The sequence below is a fragment of the Camellia sinensis genome, chromosome 15 (assembly GCF_055761805.1).
Source record: "Camellia sinensis isolate YWXY chromosome 15, ASM5576180v1, whole genome shotgun sequence".
Classification (NCBI taxonomy): domain Eukaryota; kingdom Viridiplantae; phylum Streptophyta; class Magnoliopsida; order Ericales; family Theaceae; genus Camellia; species Camellia sinensis.
The window spans coordinates 15,783,238-15,800,288 of NC_138975.1; the positions used below are offsets into that span (position 1 = coordinate 15,783,238).

The 17,051-nt window shown below is 36.4% G+C and overlaps 1 long non-coding RNA gene across 1 annotated transcript; it reads left to right on the top strand.

Moving 5' to 3' along the window:
* The first annotated feature begins 4,827 nt into the window (after positions 1–4,827).
* LOC145813376 (uncharacterized) lies at positions 4,828–10,485 on the top strand. The gene is made up of 3 exons (XR_014356380.1): positions 4,828–5,042; positions 8,672–8,774; positions 9,611–10,485. It is a non-coding gene; the product is annotated as an uncharacterized LOC145813376 (long non-coding RNA).
* Positions 10,486–17,051: the final 6,566 nt, after the last annotated feature.

Here is a 17,051-nt window from a genome sequence, read left to right on the forward strand (position 1 = left end):
CCCGGCTGGTTCGAGCGGTACACCCCCCTAAACTCCCCCATGGAACAAGTCCTCCATCAGATCCAGCGGGACTACCCCCGAAAATGGCCCCAACCATCACGGACTCCTTCGAATCGGAAAGACCAGTCCAAATATTACCATTTTCACCAGGATCACGACAATAATACCGAGGAGTGTGTTAACCTCAAAGATCAGGTCGATGGCCTGATTCGTCATGGACGCCTTAGCCAATTCACGGATACTCGCCCTCAGCAGAGGCATTGGACTGAACCCATCAGAAACAACCGCTGGTGCACCCCTCCCTGACAGGCAGCACAACCTAACAAAGGTCATGATCGCCCTTCACAGCAACCTCGGGCACAAGGTAACCCCGTCCCACCTGTCGGAGAAATCAGAGTTATCTCCTGCGGGCTTGCTTGCGGAGGACCATCCCGGTTGGCTCAGCGGGCAGAACTCAGGAAAATAAGGCAGGGCTCAGACAAAGAAATTGCCACGTTGGACCGACCCTCCAAACACCCCAGGCAGTGGACTGAGCCTATCACCTTCACGGACGCCGACTGCACAGGCATCCGTTATCCTCATGACGACCCTTTCGTCATTTCTGCCCTCATCTCCAATTACAAGTTCAGACGGGTTCTCATCGACAACGGCAGTTCTTCAGACATCATCTTCCTCAATTGCTTCCGCCAGCTCAAGATTGGGGAAGAAAGTCTGTCTCCCCTCCAGACCCCTCTGGTCGATTTCACTGGCGACCGGGTGACCTCCATCGGCTCCATTGATCTTCCTATCACAATTGGTGAGTACCCGCGGCAGACCACAAAGTTGTTCACCTTCCTTGTTGTTGACTGCCCCTCTGCCTACAACATCATCCTTGGCCGCACTGTCCTAAATGCTTTTCAAGCTATCACATTCACTTACCACCTTGCCATCAAGCTCCCCACCGATTTTGGGGTCGGAACAGTGAAGGGAGAGCAGACCATGGCCAGAGAATGTTATGTCGCCTCACTTAAAGAAGTCAAGCTCAAGGAGACTATGATCATTGAATGACTCGATGTCAGAGATAAAGACGAGCTGGTCAGAGGGGAACCAGTGGAGGAGCTCGTCGAAGTCCTCGTCGACCCCAGCAACCCGGCCAAAACCGCTAAGATCGGCAGCCAACTATCCCCCCAAGCTAAGGCCGACCTTACTGCCCTCCTGATTGAACACAACGACGTGTTTGCCTGGACTCACTCCGATATACCGGGTATTGATCCCTCCTTCATCAGTCACCGTCTCAGTGTTGAGGCCCATTTCCGACCTATCCGCCAAAAGCAGCGCATTTTTCACCCGGAACGCAATAACCTTATTGCTTCTGAAGTAGACAAACTCCTTGAGGCACAGTTTGTCACTAATGTGGACTACCCCAGATGGCTGTCGAATGTGGTTCTAGTTCGTAAAAACAATAGTAAATAGCGACTCTGTGTCGACTATTCTGACCTCAACCGAGCTTGCCCCAAGGACAACTACTTTCTCCCTCGCATAGATCTGCTGGTCGACGCCACGGCCGGTCATCAAATGTTCAGTTTTATGGATGCCTTCTATGGATACAACCAAATCTTGATGCACCCATCTGACCAGGAGCACACCTCCTTCATCACTGACCGAGGCACCTACTATTACCGTGTGATGCCATTTGGGTTGAAGAATACCGGGGCCACTTACCAGCGCTTGGTTAATGCCGTCTTCCATCATCAGATAGGCAGGAACATGGAAGTATATGTCGATGACATGCTGGTCAAGAACAAGCTCTCCACTGATCATCTGGCCGACTTGCGAGAAACCTTCGCCACCCTACGAAAGTACCAGATGAAGCTCAATCTGGAAAAATGTGCTTTCGGTGTAGGATCTGGGAAGTTTTTGGGATTCATGGTCAGTCAGCGGGGTATCGAGGCTAGCCCCGAGAAGATCAAGGCCTTAATCGAAACGTAGTCACCCAGAACGGTCAAGGAGGTTCAGAGGCTTACTGGCCGAGTGGTTGCCCTCAACCGCTTCATTTCCCGAGCAACGGATAAGTGTCTCCCCTTCTTCAAAGTCCTTCGGCAAACTTTTGAGTGGACAGCCGAATCTGAAGAGGCCTTTCAATAGTTGAAACAGTGCATGGCTAACCCCCTTACTTTCTCAAGCCATCACGGGTGAACCCCTTTTCCTCTATCTAGCCGTGTCACACACTGTAGTTAGTGCAACACTCGTCAGGGAAGACAACTCTGTCCAGCGACCGGTCTACTACATCAGTCGGGCTCTTCGGGGGACGGAACAGAACTACTCATTGTTAGAAGAAATATCCCTGGCCTTGGTCACCGCCTCCAGACGACTCCGCCGCCCATTCCATAGTGGTCCTCGCTGACCAACCGTTGAAGAAGATAATGCAGCAACCAGAGCTTTCCAGCAGGCTTATGCAATGGTCGGTCGAACTCAGTCAGTTTGATATCTCCTACCGGCCTCGAACAGCAATTAAGGGACAGGCTACTGTCGACTTCATCCTGGAATTCACTAACCTTACCCTAACCACAACTCCTCCACCGCCACCAACCCCTACCGAGCCAAAAGACCCCCATTCTTGGACCCTCAACGTCGACGGATCATCCCGCAAAGACGGCAGTGGGGCTGGTGTCATCCTAACCTCCCTTGACAGTGGTTATTTCAAATGTGCTCTCCGCTTCCTGTTCGATGCAAGCAATAATGAGGCCGAATATGAGGCACTGATAGCAAGTCTCCGCCTAGCCAGAGACATCGGTGGCGAACACAGACTTGGTGGGCACTTTCCAAACTATGCGCACTCTAACCCCTCCGTTGGCGGACATATAGAACCACCGCGACCTCCATCTCTTTATCAATGACGGCAACCTCGCCACCAGCCCCTTCCCTGTCGTCGCCTGCAAAGTGACCCAAGTCTCTTGCTGCCCCGACGCCTTATAGCACGCAAAAAACTCGTCCACCGTCATTTCAGCCCCTCCGTTCGTCTTCGGCCACGCACTCGCACAGGCCAGCAATATTTTCCACGCATTGGGCATCAGTTGGCCTGGGGCTACCTCCAACCGGTTCAACACGTCCACCACTATCCGGGGTAGGGGCAACTTCAAACCCCCCTTTAGCGCCTCCTCGTATGGGGCGAATTCCCCCGGTCGAACATCAGATGTCCTCTCCCTTGATTCTGGCAGTCTCAACTTTATCTCTGCGGGAATTTGGTACTTCTCCCACATACCCTCCAGCTCCTTCGCGGTAATGATCGACTTATCGGCCTTTGTATGCCAGTGATCTAGCTCCACCTGGATGATTGGTGTCAACGCTGCCATTATTGTGGACGAACGAGGTCGCCTCGACGGCTCCCCCCACTTCCCACTCGCCTCTCCGTCTTGTATTGCTCCGCCAAATCCCCCAATGGATCAACCCTGGTGTTTGCAGCTTCCTCTTGGGCCATTTCTGTGGTGTGTCTACGAATAGCTTTGGATGCGGGCCTAAGGAAATTCAAAAAATGTCGCAAGAGTGTATCACTTGCAACGAAGGAGTCTACACTTAGAGTGTTTTGATTTTTCGAAAAAAGGTAGGTAAAACGTATAATACCAAAAGCCCAAGGCTTGCCTGTATTCCAGGGGTCATAATTAATTTTCGCCAGTTTGAAAAATTTTCAACCATCCGCCAAAATTGTCTTTTCAACACCCATAATGACTTATCGTTTCACTTTTGGCCCAACGCCTAACCTTCCCCACCACGTGATTCTGCCACATGTACGGCCACGATTTACTACCCCCTTCCCCTACCCTGTCTTTTCCACTTCAAGCTACCACGTGACCCGCCGCCTCTCGAGCCCCGCACCCCGCCACCTTCCCATTCGTGGTCGGCTCTCCTCATGGTCGGTCCCTCCACTCGGCCACCCGTCGTGGTTGGCCCTCCTCATGGTCGGTCACTCCGCTCGGCCACCCTTCATGGTCGGTCCCTCCACTCGGCGACCCTCCGCGGTCGGCCCTCCTCTTGGTCAGTCACCCCACTCGGCCACCCTTCGTGGTCGGCCCTCCTCATGGTCGGTCCTTCCACTCGGCGACCTTCTGCAGTCGGCCCTCCTCTTGGTCGGTCACTCTACTTGGCCACCCTTCGTGGTCGACCCTCCTCATGGTCGGTTCCTCCACTTGGCGACCCTCCACGGTCGGCCCTCCTCTTGGTCGGTCACTCCGCTCGGCCACCCTTCGTGGTCGGCCCTCCTCTTGGTCGGTCACTCCACTCGGCCACCCATCGTAGTCGGCCCTCCTTATGGTCGGTCCATCCACTCGGTCACTCCTATCGATCGGCCTCCATCCTGCCGGTCTCTAACAACCCTCATTTTCTTCATTATTCCCTTCGATGGACTAAAGCTGCACTTGGGAATGAGGGACTACTGACATGAGTAGGCCCATAAATGCTACAACCCACTATGAATAACCTAGGCCTACCACTTAGGGCCCAATACATAATCCAATTAATGAAGCCCAGCACTGCTGAAGCCCCATATAGCAATAAGAACCAATGGCATCAAGACACATGGCAAGAGAAGGGCAAGCCATGGCAGCAGACAAAGATCTACAAAGTTATTGCTACGTTACGTCGCCATTAATGAGGCCCCTTACAGCATTTATTGCGATAACCCCTCTCCGTCGGAACAGCACGCCCTCACCCTGAACAAGGTAAGCTACAGCATAGACTTTCGGCCAAGGTGACAGGTCGGAAGGGACAACGAAATGATTACCAGAGGATATAAGCAGACGTTGAAGACAAGAAGAAGGTTAAGCTTTCTATCTCTAATCTATCTCTACAATCCACTTCTCTTCCTAACTTGCTCGTCGGAGGGTTCGCTGGGGGACTCCCCGTTCCCCATTGGACTTTTGTGCAGGTTCCCCCGTGGGCTTGGTCATTCGGACGTAGGCTTGAGGAGCGTGGATCAGTCCGACCCGTTCCACCTGGAACGAACTGCATCATCAATCCTGATTACACTCAATATGAAATTGTTACTCTGATTACCTCTGGTTTTACGGGTATGTTCAAATCTTGGTAGGATAAATATCTCACTTCTGATCAAAGAGAATCTATTCAACATACTGTTCAATTAGATGAAAATGGTTTTCCTATCTTTGACGAAGATATAGGATCTAATACACCTAATGGTATCAATACTTTAATTTACACTATAGTCAAACATTTCATTAGAACACCTACTAATATCCATTCCCGAATCTATAATTAACTCAATAATTTAACTTGCCATACTTTAAGTGATTTTAGATGGTATAAAAATATTTTTACCTCTAGAGTAATGCTTAGAGATGATTGTACTAAATCATTTTGGAAGAAAAATTTATCAATGGATTATCTAGTCTTTTTGCCCATAAAATTAGATATGTTCTTAGTCAACCTACTGTCATTATAGAATATGATAATTTAACTTATGGTGATATAATTAGTACAATTCAAAAAGAAGATTTAAAAATGTGCATAGATTTGGAACTTAGTCAAAAAGCTGCTAAAGGCAAACATAAAGCTAAATTTGAATTAGGTAACTTCACTGAACAATATGGTTTTCCTCTCGTAGCACCTTCTCGAAATAAAAATAGTAAAAAGAAATCTTCCTATAAATATTCTACTAAATATAAAAAGAAAATATTCCCCTTCTAAATCAAATATAAATATTATATTAAACCCAAAAAGAAATATCATAAGAAATCTACCAACTTTCAAAAAAAGTCACCATCTATCCCAAATGTTATAATTGTGGAAAAAATGGTCATTATTCCAATAAATGCAAAGTAAAAGGAAAAGCTTAAGGCTAAACTTAACCAACTACAGATTACTGAAGAAAATTAGCAACAAATATTTGACATATTTAACCTAACCAAGTCTCCCAATCAATCTCCTAATACTTCTAGTTACACATCTAGCGATACTACTCCTTCTAGTGATACTTCTACTTATTATTCTCTCAGCGAGAATACAGATGATAAAATTGAATTAGGATGTAATGATACTTGCTGTAAACAAGTCAATGTTCTTACTAAATTTCAACAAGAAGAATATTCTTTAATAGAATTAATTAGTAAATTAGAAAATCTTGAATTAAAAGGAAAATATATGAATAAACTCAAATCTTTGCTAATGAATAAAGATAAAAAAACCCTCATCAAGATGAACCTATAATTAGCTTAACCACTACTTTGGAAAGGTTTAGAAAGGATAAACATAAAGAAGTAACTTTACTAGACTTACAAAATGAGATTAACCAAATTAAATTAACTATTTAAGAATTAAAATAAAGATAAATCCTTAGAAGAAGAAATTGCAATATTAAAAATCAATAAAAGTCTTAGTGATTTCCAATAATCGAATGATACTTCTTCAAAAGAATTTAGTTCTAGTCCTGATCCTAGCAACATCATCTTTGATAATCAATCAACTAAATCTAATAGTGATAATCACAATGATAGTTATCGTTTAAATATTATTAATAGAATTCATATTCAAAAATGGCATTCGAAAGTCAAACTAGTTATTAATGATTTTAAAATAGAAGCCATAGCCCCTATTAATACCGGCATTGATTTAAATTTCATTCAAGAAGGTTTAATCCCCACAAAATATTATCATAAAACTAGTGAACAATTAAGTTCTGCTAATGGAAGTTAAATGCATATTAAATATAAATTACCCAATGTACATATTTGTCAAAATAATATTTGTTTTAAAACATCCTTTTTTCTAGTTAAAAATATGACCGACAAAGTCATCATAGGAACTCCGTTTATCTTTTTACTATATCCATTTACTACTACTAACCATGAAATAACCACACAAGCTTTTGGTCAAACAGTGACTTTTAAATTTTTGTCTCATCCTGAAATCAAAAAATTAAATCAATTAAAAGAATAATCTATATCCCAATCTATTAATTGATTAACTAAACTCAAATTTCTCAAAGAAGAAATAAAATACAAAAGAATTGAAACTCAATTGACTAATCCAGTTCTCATATCAAAAATTGATAAATTTAAAAACTAATTAGAAAATACCGTTTGTTCCACTTTACCTAGTGCTTTCTGGTATAGGAAAAAACATTTAGTTACACTCTCTTATATTAAAAATTTTAATGAAAGACAAATTCCTACTAAGGCTCGACCTATTCAAATGAATCATGAATTAGTGGAAATGTGAAAAAAAGAGATTAATAGATTATTAAAAAATAACATCATTAGTAATAGTAAGTCACCTTGGTCTTGCCTTGCTTTTTATGTTAATAAAAATGCTAAACTTGAACGTGGTATTCCACGATTGGTCATTAATTATAAACCGTTAAACAAAGTTTTAGAAAGGATATGCTATCCAATCCCTAATAAAAAAGATCTCATTAAACGACTTAGTCAAGTTGTCATCTTTAGCAAATTTGATCTTAAAAGTGGATTTTGACAAATACAAATTCATCCTAATGATCGCTATAAAATTGCATTTACTACACCTTTTGGCCATTACGAATAGAATGTCATGCCCTTTAGATTAAAAAATGCTCATAGTGAATTTCAAAACATTATGAATGAAATTTTTAATCCCTTTAGTCATTTTTCTATTGTCTACATAGATAATATCCTCCTTGTCTCTAAGTCACTCGATGAACATTGGAAGCATCTTAATTCCTTTCTTCATATTATCAAATATAATGGTCAAGTTATTTCCGCTCCTAAGATTAAGCTATTCCAAACTAAAGTTAGATTCTTAGGTTATGATATCCACCAAAGTATTATTCTTCCTATCAGTCGATCTATTGAGTTTGCTTCTAAATTCCCTAATGAAATCTTAGACAACCCAGTTACAACGGTTTTTAGGTTCCTTAAATTACATTGTTGAATTTTACAAAGACCTTAGGAAAACTTGTGAACCCTTTTTTGATAGGTTGAAAGATAATCCTTTTCCTTAGTCTCCTACACATACTATTATTGTTCAACAAGTCAAAAAATATGTCAAGACCTTACCTTGTCTTGGCATTCCTACTGAAAATTCATTCAAAATATTCAAACTAATGCTTCTGAAGTTGGTTATGGTGAAATGTTCGTTTTCATTCTGGTATTTGGAACAAAACACAAAAAAATTATAATACTATTAAAAAAGAAATTTTATCTATCGTTCTATGTATTAGTAAATTTCAAGATGATATTTTAAATAAAAAATTCCTATTATGTGTTGATTGCAAAAGTACTAAATGTCTTAGAAAAAGATGTTCAAAATATTGCTAGTAAATATATTTTTGCTCAATGACAATCCATTTTAAGTATTTTTTATTTTGATATTGAATATATTCCTGGTAGTCAAAATTCTATCTCCGATTTTCTTACCCGAAAATTTTTACAGGGAAGATAGAGTATCATGCTTACTCCTTATTGTTCTACAAACAGATTACAAGTCACAAGATACTGCAAAACTATTCTCTATTATAAGTTTAAAATGTCCTACTTAAAGTCATTACAAAACGACCCTTACTTTCATCTAGACCCTTACCTTCAATTCAATCAGATTAGAAGTTATCGCGATTTCATTACTCATTACACTAATCTAGTTAACTTTCATATGGATAAATTAGATGTCCTTAGTGGATGCTAATCTACTTCTGTCATTTTTCTTACAGATGTCAAGCCACAAACCTCCTACAAAACCTCTTGCCATTGTGCCATCCAGTCAACCCATTATTGCACCTCCAATTGATCTAGTCAACCGATACCAAATTCTTGGTAATATTTCTAAACCTAGTTATACTTCAGTTCTAGCTTCAAACCCTTTTACGCCAATGCCTCTTAAGAAGTCTACCCTAAGAACAAATTATGTTCTTAAACAGTCATTCAATCTTTTTTATAAAGAACCAGTCCACAAAAATAACTACAATGTTCTTGGTTTAGTCAAACCCTATTTCCCTGATGGATAACATTTCATTCATTCCCATCCTGATAAGTCAATAACCTTTTATAAGGATATTCTTTTCCACTATAAGTCAATAGTCATTAAACCTATCTATGATCGAGTCTAGACCAGTAAAATCATTTATCATTCATTGTACATTCATAATATTGTTTCCATGGAAGAACGGAGTCTCCATTTTCTACTTCGAGACCTTCCCAACCATGATATACAATATAGTTATTATGATTACATTGATGCTTGGTTCAAAATCCTCCTACATCAAAATGAGTCATATAGTCATTCTTGGTTTTTCTTATTTGACCACAAATTCAAATCAGAATTCCCTTCTTAGTTTCTGAGATGGAGGTCACATCATGGTGCCATCCCAGACATCATCCCTTATGAGTTAATAGAACAAGTCAATTACTTCTCTTCAATTTATAAGCTCAGCCAGCATAAAAGTCAGTTTCCTTGGTTACTCCATTTCATGGTCAAATATAAAGTCCCTTAGATTTTTAAATGGCAATACAGTCTATCTAATAACATAGTCAGTCGTTAACATTTTGTTAAATGGTGGGATGTATTCAAAGCCCATCGTATTATTGAACAAGTCCAGCAAGAATTTCCAGTTAACATTCATGCCCTAACTCTTGTAATGGTCAAGTCTCAGCAAAACCCAAATACTTCAATCACACAAGGAAGCCTACTTCCTCTCACTACAATCAAGCTTGGAAGCCCATCAACCAGCATTGAACCTTCCAAATCCAAGTCATCCAAGGCCAAGCCCAAAGCAAAGCCCAAGTCACCCTCTAGTGATGAATTGATCCAAATGGTCAAATTATTGATGGCCCAAGCAAAGTCAGAAATTGAAGATGAAGCCTCGGATGATTCAGCTTCCTCTGAAGCTTTAACCAGTCATGATCCATATGGTCCACAATTTCAAGATGCTCAGGACCAATATACCTAAAAAAGTCATTGGATTCCATATATATACATCAGCTTTAGTTACTACTCTTACTTTGAGAAAAGCTACTGATATATATATTGATTCCCCATCAGTCAACTGTGCAGTCGCGTTCCCTCACTACAAGAAGAAAAAGAAAAGAAAAAAAAAAGAGTAAAAAAGTTCTCGGTCACAGAAAGATGCTCTCAGCACCCATATACCTTTTATTTTCAGATTTTTCAGAAGTCACAAGTTTTACAGTATTTTCTAGCTTTTGAAGTCACAAGCCTCACAGCTCTAGTCATGGGCCTCACAGTTCCAAGTTCACAAGCTTAACAGTTATCTACTTTGCCTATAAAAGAAGCTCCTTAGTCAAAGCCAATTCAGATGGGGAAAGAGTTCACAATTTTCTTTCGCAGTTTCTCTTAGTTTCTGTAAAAAAATTTAGTCTGCTGTTTTAAAATTCAGTTTTTAAGGATGCAAGTAGAAACTATATTTTCCAGTTACTTCCAGTAAACAATTCTGTATTTTCCGATTACTTCCAGTAAACGATTGTAAGTTTATTTACGATTGAAGTTTATTTTATCTGTTCTTGTTTAAAATATTCTATTTATAAGTTTATTTACTTTTCTTTATTTAATTTAGTTTATTTAACTTGTTTTAATTTGTTTTATATTTAACTTGTTTTAACTTGTTATATTATTTATATATTAAAAAATATTTTTTATTTAAATAATATAAACAATATTTAAAAAAATTTATCGAGCCAAGCCGAGATCAAGCTTAATAAACGAGCTTGATAAATAAACGAGTCGAGTTCGAATTCAGCAAAACTCGGCTCGGTTCGGTTCGTTTGGAACCCTACTTGAGGGTTAGGCTATCAACTACCTAAGTTATTCATGAATAGTTTGAGTTTGGCCCGTTTAAGATTCGTTTGCTAGATGAATAAGCTCTAGTCTAATTTTTAGGTTAAGTTTGTTTAGTTATTGACCCAGGCTGAAGTACACCAAATTGGGATCCATAAAGGTTAGATAAAATTTTTTTTTTTTGGGTCAAAAAAAAAAAGAAGGAAGCTCGGGTCTAATTAAAGTTTTAATTTTGTTTATAATTTATTTTAAACTCGAGGGTAGTAACCATTTATGCATCCACATGAAGAAAAGAAAAACTCCAATTTTATACTAATTTTTCACAATCTTCTCAACCTAGAAATTTAGAGAGGGAATTACATTTCAGCAAGGAAAAAAAAAAGAAGAGTAAATTATATCGGTAGTTTTTATATTTTGTTACGTGTGTTATTTTAGTCTCTATAGTTTCAAATGACTCATTTTGACCGCTAATTTTAATTTTTTTTAATCAATTTGGTTCAATTAATCACATTGTTGTAATTTTTGACGGAAAATGTTCAGTGACTTGGTTGAGCTTAAATTACTAAATTCATTAAATTTATAATTTTATTTTCAAAAGTATAATGTATACCATTTATGTGGACACTTATCATAAAAATGTTCACAAATAGAATCAATTAGATCAATTTGAGATAAAATAAAAAATTTAAAATTAAAATTGTATTAATTAAAATTATAATAATCAAAATAACACAAAAATTAAAATATAAGAATTAAGTTGCATTCCCCTTTTTTGAGTTGCACTCATGTTTTATTTTACTTTATTTTATGTTATCAGTAATGTTACAGGCCCTCAGTGGTGACCCCAGTGCCACGTGTCGGTCTGGGTTAGCTGAAAACTAAAAAAAAAAAAAATACTATTTTTTAGACTCATGGAAAGAGAACCAGCACCTTTACTTGTGGGTCCGAAGCTTTATTCTTATATTATTTTATCTTATACCTGAATTATAATTCTTCCAAGTTTACGAGTGTGGGTGACTTGTAGGACGCTCTGTGGTCAAAGCTGCTAACTGTATTGTTGGCTCATCAGTCAGCTAAATTTCACATTGTTTTTGAGGACGTGATTCTCAAAGTTTGTGCAGACCCGCATGACCCACAAACAGGGACGAAATCAGATTTTATTATCGGATGGCCGGAAAAAAAAAAATACTAAATATACAAATATATATATGTATAATATGATATATAAATTATATATATATATAGAAAAAAAAATTAAATATCATAGAAACAATTTTTTATAGGATGAAGAAATTTTTTTTAGTGCAAAATAGAAAAAGAAGACAAGATGAAAGAATAATAAGATATGAATTTTCTTATACTCGGAGACTATTTTATGTATAAAATTATGTATATATTTTTAAAGTATTATGACAAATAATATTTTTTACAGAAATAAGAAAACCATAACCCCTTATAATCTTTTTTTAGTTCCATCCCTGCTCACAAACAACCCCCAACACATTTCTGATAGAGGAAGGAGAGAGGAAAAAAATAATAAATAAATGACCACTAATCAATTGAAAATCATGAGAGTCACAAAAATTAGAAGTTTCAAATATTTTTAATATTCTCCCAACTTTTGAATAACTTTGTAGAGAGACTCACATGAGCCCGACTCAAAGTAATCACTATTCCCAAAAAGGATGTGGACAGTCCTAGTAGTTTTCCCACTCCTTGCAATGATGCAAACTTCCACATTTAAAAAAATTTACAATTTATTTTGATCCATCACCTCTAGCACAGAATCATGATTAATAATACTTCCAACTCAAAAAACGTCAATTTTAAATTATGTCATATGATTATTTTAGTTCGAACGGTGTAAATTGTTGGCCATTCTAAACACAATATACTATAGATGAATCGTATATAATTTTTATCTGAGTAAAGATGGATAACGATAATATATATATGATTTGAATTGTGAAATGAGAAAAATGATGATGTGACATGAATTTATTGATGAAAGAGTGGACCATCCAATTTATTTATTCTTAGATTAGAGGGAAATCATTTTCTTTGTAAATTATATTTGTTTGTCTTCGTAAGCCTTTTTATGTGTTTTATACAAATTTTTTATTGAGTAATGATTGAGACTTTTACTCTCACAAAATTCTGATAAATCTGAATCACTCATGATGTGAGCCCCACACATATATGGGTGAGCTCCACAAATATATGGAGGACCAAGATCACTTTGAAAGTATGAGAGATATACTTTAAAGGTGTGAGGGTCATTTCCCAAAAGAGGTCCCAAACATTTTCATTTTTTATTATATTTTTATTCATTATTCATTTCAAGTCTTTTATTTGAAGACCATTTTGGTCGGCCTCTGCTGCTTTAATGAGGAGGGGAGGGCAGCCTTCTGAGATCAAAATCAAGTGGTGCTCAAGTAGAGACGGCCCGACCTTAAAGGCAATTAAGCCAAGGCCACCAAATTAGGAAAATCCACCTTTTAATGTCTATATACATACCCATACAAAATGAAATTTACATTAAAATAAATACAAAAATTTATTATAATTAATATTAAAAGGCTTACTTTAAAATTTTGCCTTCAACCTCCAAAAAAGAGGAAATTGGGGTGTTCGCTTGTTGTGTGTCAAGTACACAGTCACTGTTATATAATCAATATAACTCATTTCAAGTTTTATTTTAATGATCTGAATCATTCACTTTTTAACATATATTAAGTAAAATTGATAAAAAATCAAATTAATCTGATATCGATAATGCTTTCATCAAGTTACCTTTGTATTCAATTTTATACTTAAAAAAATGATTTAATGAAAGTAATATCAATATTTGATATATGCTAATGAAAATAAATAATTTTTCCTAAGGACTTAGTCTTAAAGGGAAGGTAATGAGTTCAATTCTTTCTAAAGAAAAGTTAAATTAGAAAAGTAGTGTTTTGTAAGAATGAAAATACTAACTCTTATAAGAAATTAATCTAACAACTAATAATTAGCTTTCATTGATAAAATAATAACAATAATAATAATGTAGAAGTTGAAATAAATCCAATTGGCCGCACAACCCTAATTAGGGATTGTTTGGAATGATCTAAATAAATATATTTTTATTTTTTTATAAAAAAATGTGCAAAAAAATGAAGAAGTAATGTAATAAAAAAATATAAAAAAATAAAAAGATAGATTATTTAAGAAATGCCAAACCATCCCTTGTATGAGACTGGTTTCTTTTGGGCCGCTCTCGTGGTCAAGTGGCATGATGATGGATGTACTTTGGAGTTATTATTTTGTTTATTTAAGAGAGAGGATTCCCCACTCAGCCACATGAAGAAACCAATACAAAATGAGAATGAGAATGAGAGAGAAGAGAGAGAGAAAGGATGGATGGGAATGAAAGTAACGTGAGAGGTTGGTCTAGTTGTTTGTCTGTGTGGATTGGATGATGATTTCGGTGGAGAGAGAGAGAGAGTATGATGATAGAGAATGTGTTGGAATTATATATAAAAGAGAGAGAGAGAGATCACATGAAGGCACGAGGCCACCTGGCTGCGAACTGAGGATGAAGAGGAAAGGGACTCCACTTCTTTCTCTTAAACCAACAACCACTCTTCTCACTAGTACAATCATGGATGTAGGGACATGTCTCCCCCCCTCTTTTTGGTCTAAAACATGAAAATTCATAATAATTCTCCTATCAAGAATTTTGATTTTGATACAGATCTTCACAAAATACAATTGCTACGACCCCATGCACTTATGAGAGAGAGGAAAGGAAAAAAAAAAATATAAATATGTAGTCCATATCAATTGAGGGTCATGGAGGTATTTTTTAGGATCTCAAGCATTAATCCAAGAAATTAAAGATTTGTATACCCTCCTCTTCATGTTATCAATGGTGAGGATGTAAATTGAGTGGGTTCGGTTAAGTTGAAGGATCGTTTAAATTTAATTTGAATTATATTGAGAATTGTTCAAGTTTATTTAAGTTTAATTTTTAATTTGAGTTTGCTTAAGTTAAATTGAAATTTGTATAGAAGTTATCCAAGTCTATCCAAACTCAACATCTAACTTGAACTTGGGTCCAATTCAGTCTGAATTCAATTTTTTAAAAATTGAGTTTTTTATTTTTCGTATTTTTTTTTGTTTTTAGTGAATATTTTTTAAATTTTAAATATTTTTTTTTTACTTTTTTATATGTATCTTAGATGTATCTAAATAGTAAAATATTTGTGAAAAAAAAAAATGTATTGAATTTTCATTTTTTTTTTTATAAATATTTTGTGGTATTGAGTGTAATTTTTAAAGATTTTTTCACAAATATTATACTTTTTAAGTATATTTATGTTAAATGTGTCTAAAATTTTTTAAAAATTGCTTAAATTATTAAAAAAAATCATTGAAAACACTAAAATATGAAAAATAAAAATGTAAAATTTTCTAAAAACTATTTTCTGAAAAGCAAAACCAAACAAGCTAATTAACTTTTTTTTTTCTTCTTGTGTGACAAATAGAATCAAAACAAATAACCTCACAAATAAACTTTTTACTAAAAGAATCCAACAAAACGATTATTGCAATTTGACACAACGTATAATTAGAGTAGAGAATACAGATAGAGGAGAGAGGGTTGCGTTGCAAATGAGAATGAGAATGAAAGACTTGTTTATGTGAGATATGAGATATATACTTAATTTAGTGGTTTAAATAATTTAACATAATTTGACGATCAATATTGTTTTACATATATTTAATATTTTTATATATTTATTTGTATAATTCGAGTATTGAGTTGCTAAACTTGCCCGATGTACCCGAGTCATAAAAAAATTCCGAGTTGGGCCTGCTGGAGTTGTCGATCTAATATATGGGCCATATCTATCTATCATACACGTGACTTTCAAGATAATTTTTTTTTTAAAAAAAAAAAAAAAATCATATGAATAGATATTTGAGGTGAGATTTTTCGTTTGACTTCCCAGTAGATAAGAACTCCTATAATCATGCCAAAAAAAAAAAAAAAACTTGCCACATCTTTTTTGCATGGGTTCAGATCATCTATATTATATGATTGTAATGAAATATCTCAATTACATCATTTAGTAATTGTAAAATAATCCTATAAACTTATTTAAAGGGAGATTTAGTTGTAAGTTCTAATAGATGAACTCATTGTTTGATAATAATGGCGTTTTTCGTCAAACACTATTAAAAAAAGTTACCGATTGTTAATTTTAATGATAGTTTAAAAATTGTCACAAAAAATGTCATTAATTATAAGCTTTAGCGACAGTTTAAAAAAATGATCACAAAAAAAGTCACTAATTTTCAAATTTCAATGACAGTTTGAAAAATTCGTCACAGAAAATGTCACTAATTATAAGGCAAAAAGTCGTCGCAAAAAATTATTTTTTTCGACGATTTTACTGTGACTTATTTTTAATAAAACTTGATAGGAATTAAGTCAAATCATTATGACTTATTGGTAGTTTATCCTAATTTAAATTTCAAATTAGGAAAAAATAAGAATAAAGCTTGAGACCCCCAGTGGGGGTGCTGGGGTCCTTTGTGATTGGCTGAAAAAATTGATTTTTTTTTCTTTGTTTTCAGCCATTGGCAACCCCCCATGTGGCACTTGGGGGGTGTTGGGGGTGCCTAAATGCTAGGGGTCTCCAGTATTTCTGAAAAAATAAATACAATCATTAATCTAAAATTTCAATTTAGGAAAAAATAAATACACAATCATTTATGTAGTTCTAATCTTGAAAAATGCCTTGGACCCCCACCCTCTCACTATTTTTTGATTGGCTCAAAATTATTATTATTATTATTATTTTTAAGTCTTGCTCTCACAGCCCCTCACATGGAGATGGGGTGCTGGGGTCCCCAACACTATTAGATGTGTAATATAGATTTTCCATTATAAATATGTAATTGAGAGAATCATAATTTTTTTTTTCACTAGACCAAAAAAAAAACCCAAAAGTAACCATGGTGAAAAAGTGTTTGAAACCGGGTCAAGATCAACCCGACATCAATCCAAACAAACCCGATTGATCAGCAAAATCTCTAGGCAATATGTAATGATTCACTTAGCAGATCTCCTCAGACATATATTCTGTTAAACTCTTATCACATCATATCATTGGCATTAATTTATCACAAACATAAGCCTCTCTCTCCTCTCTCCTTGGACTGCATTAGTTTAGCACAAAGACTAACCCTCTCTCTCTCTCTCCTCTCTTCTTGGACGCATGCGCATACACATGCACATTCCATTCAACACA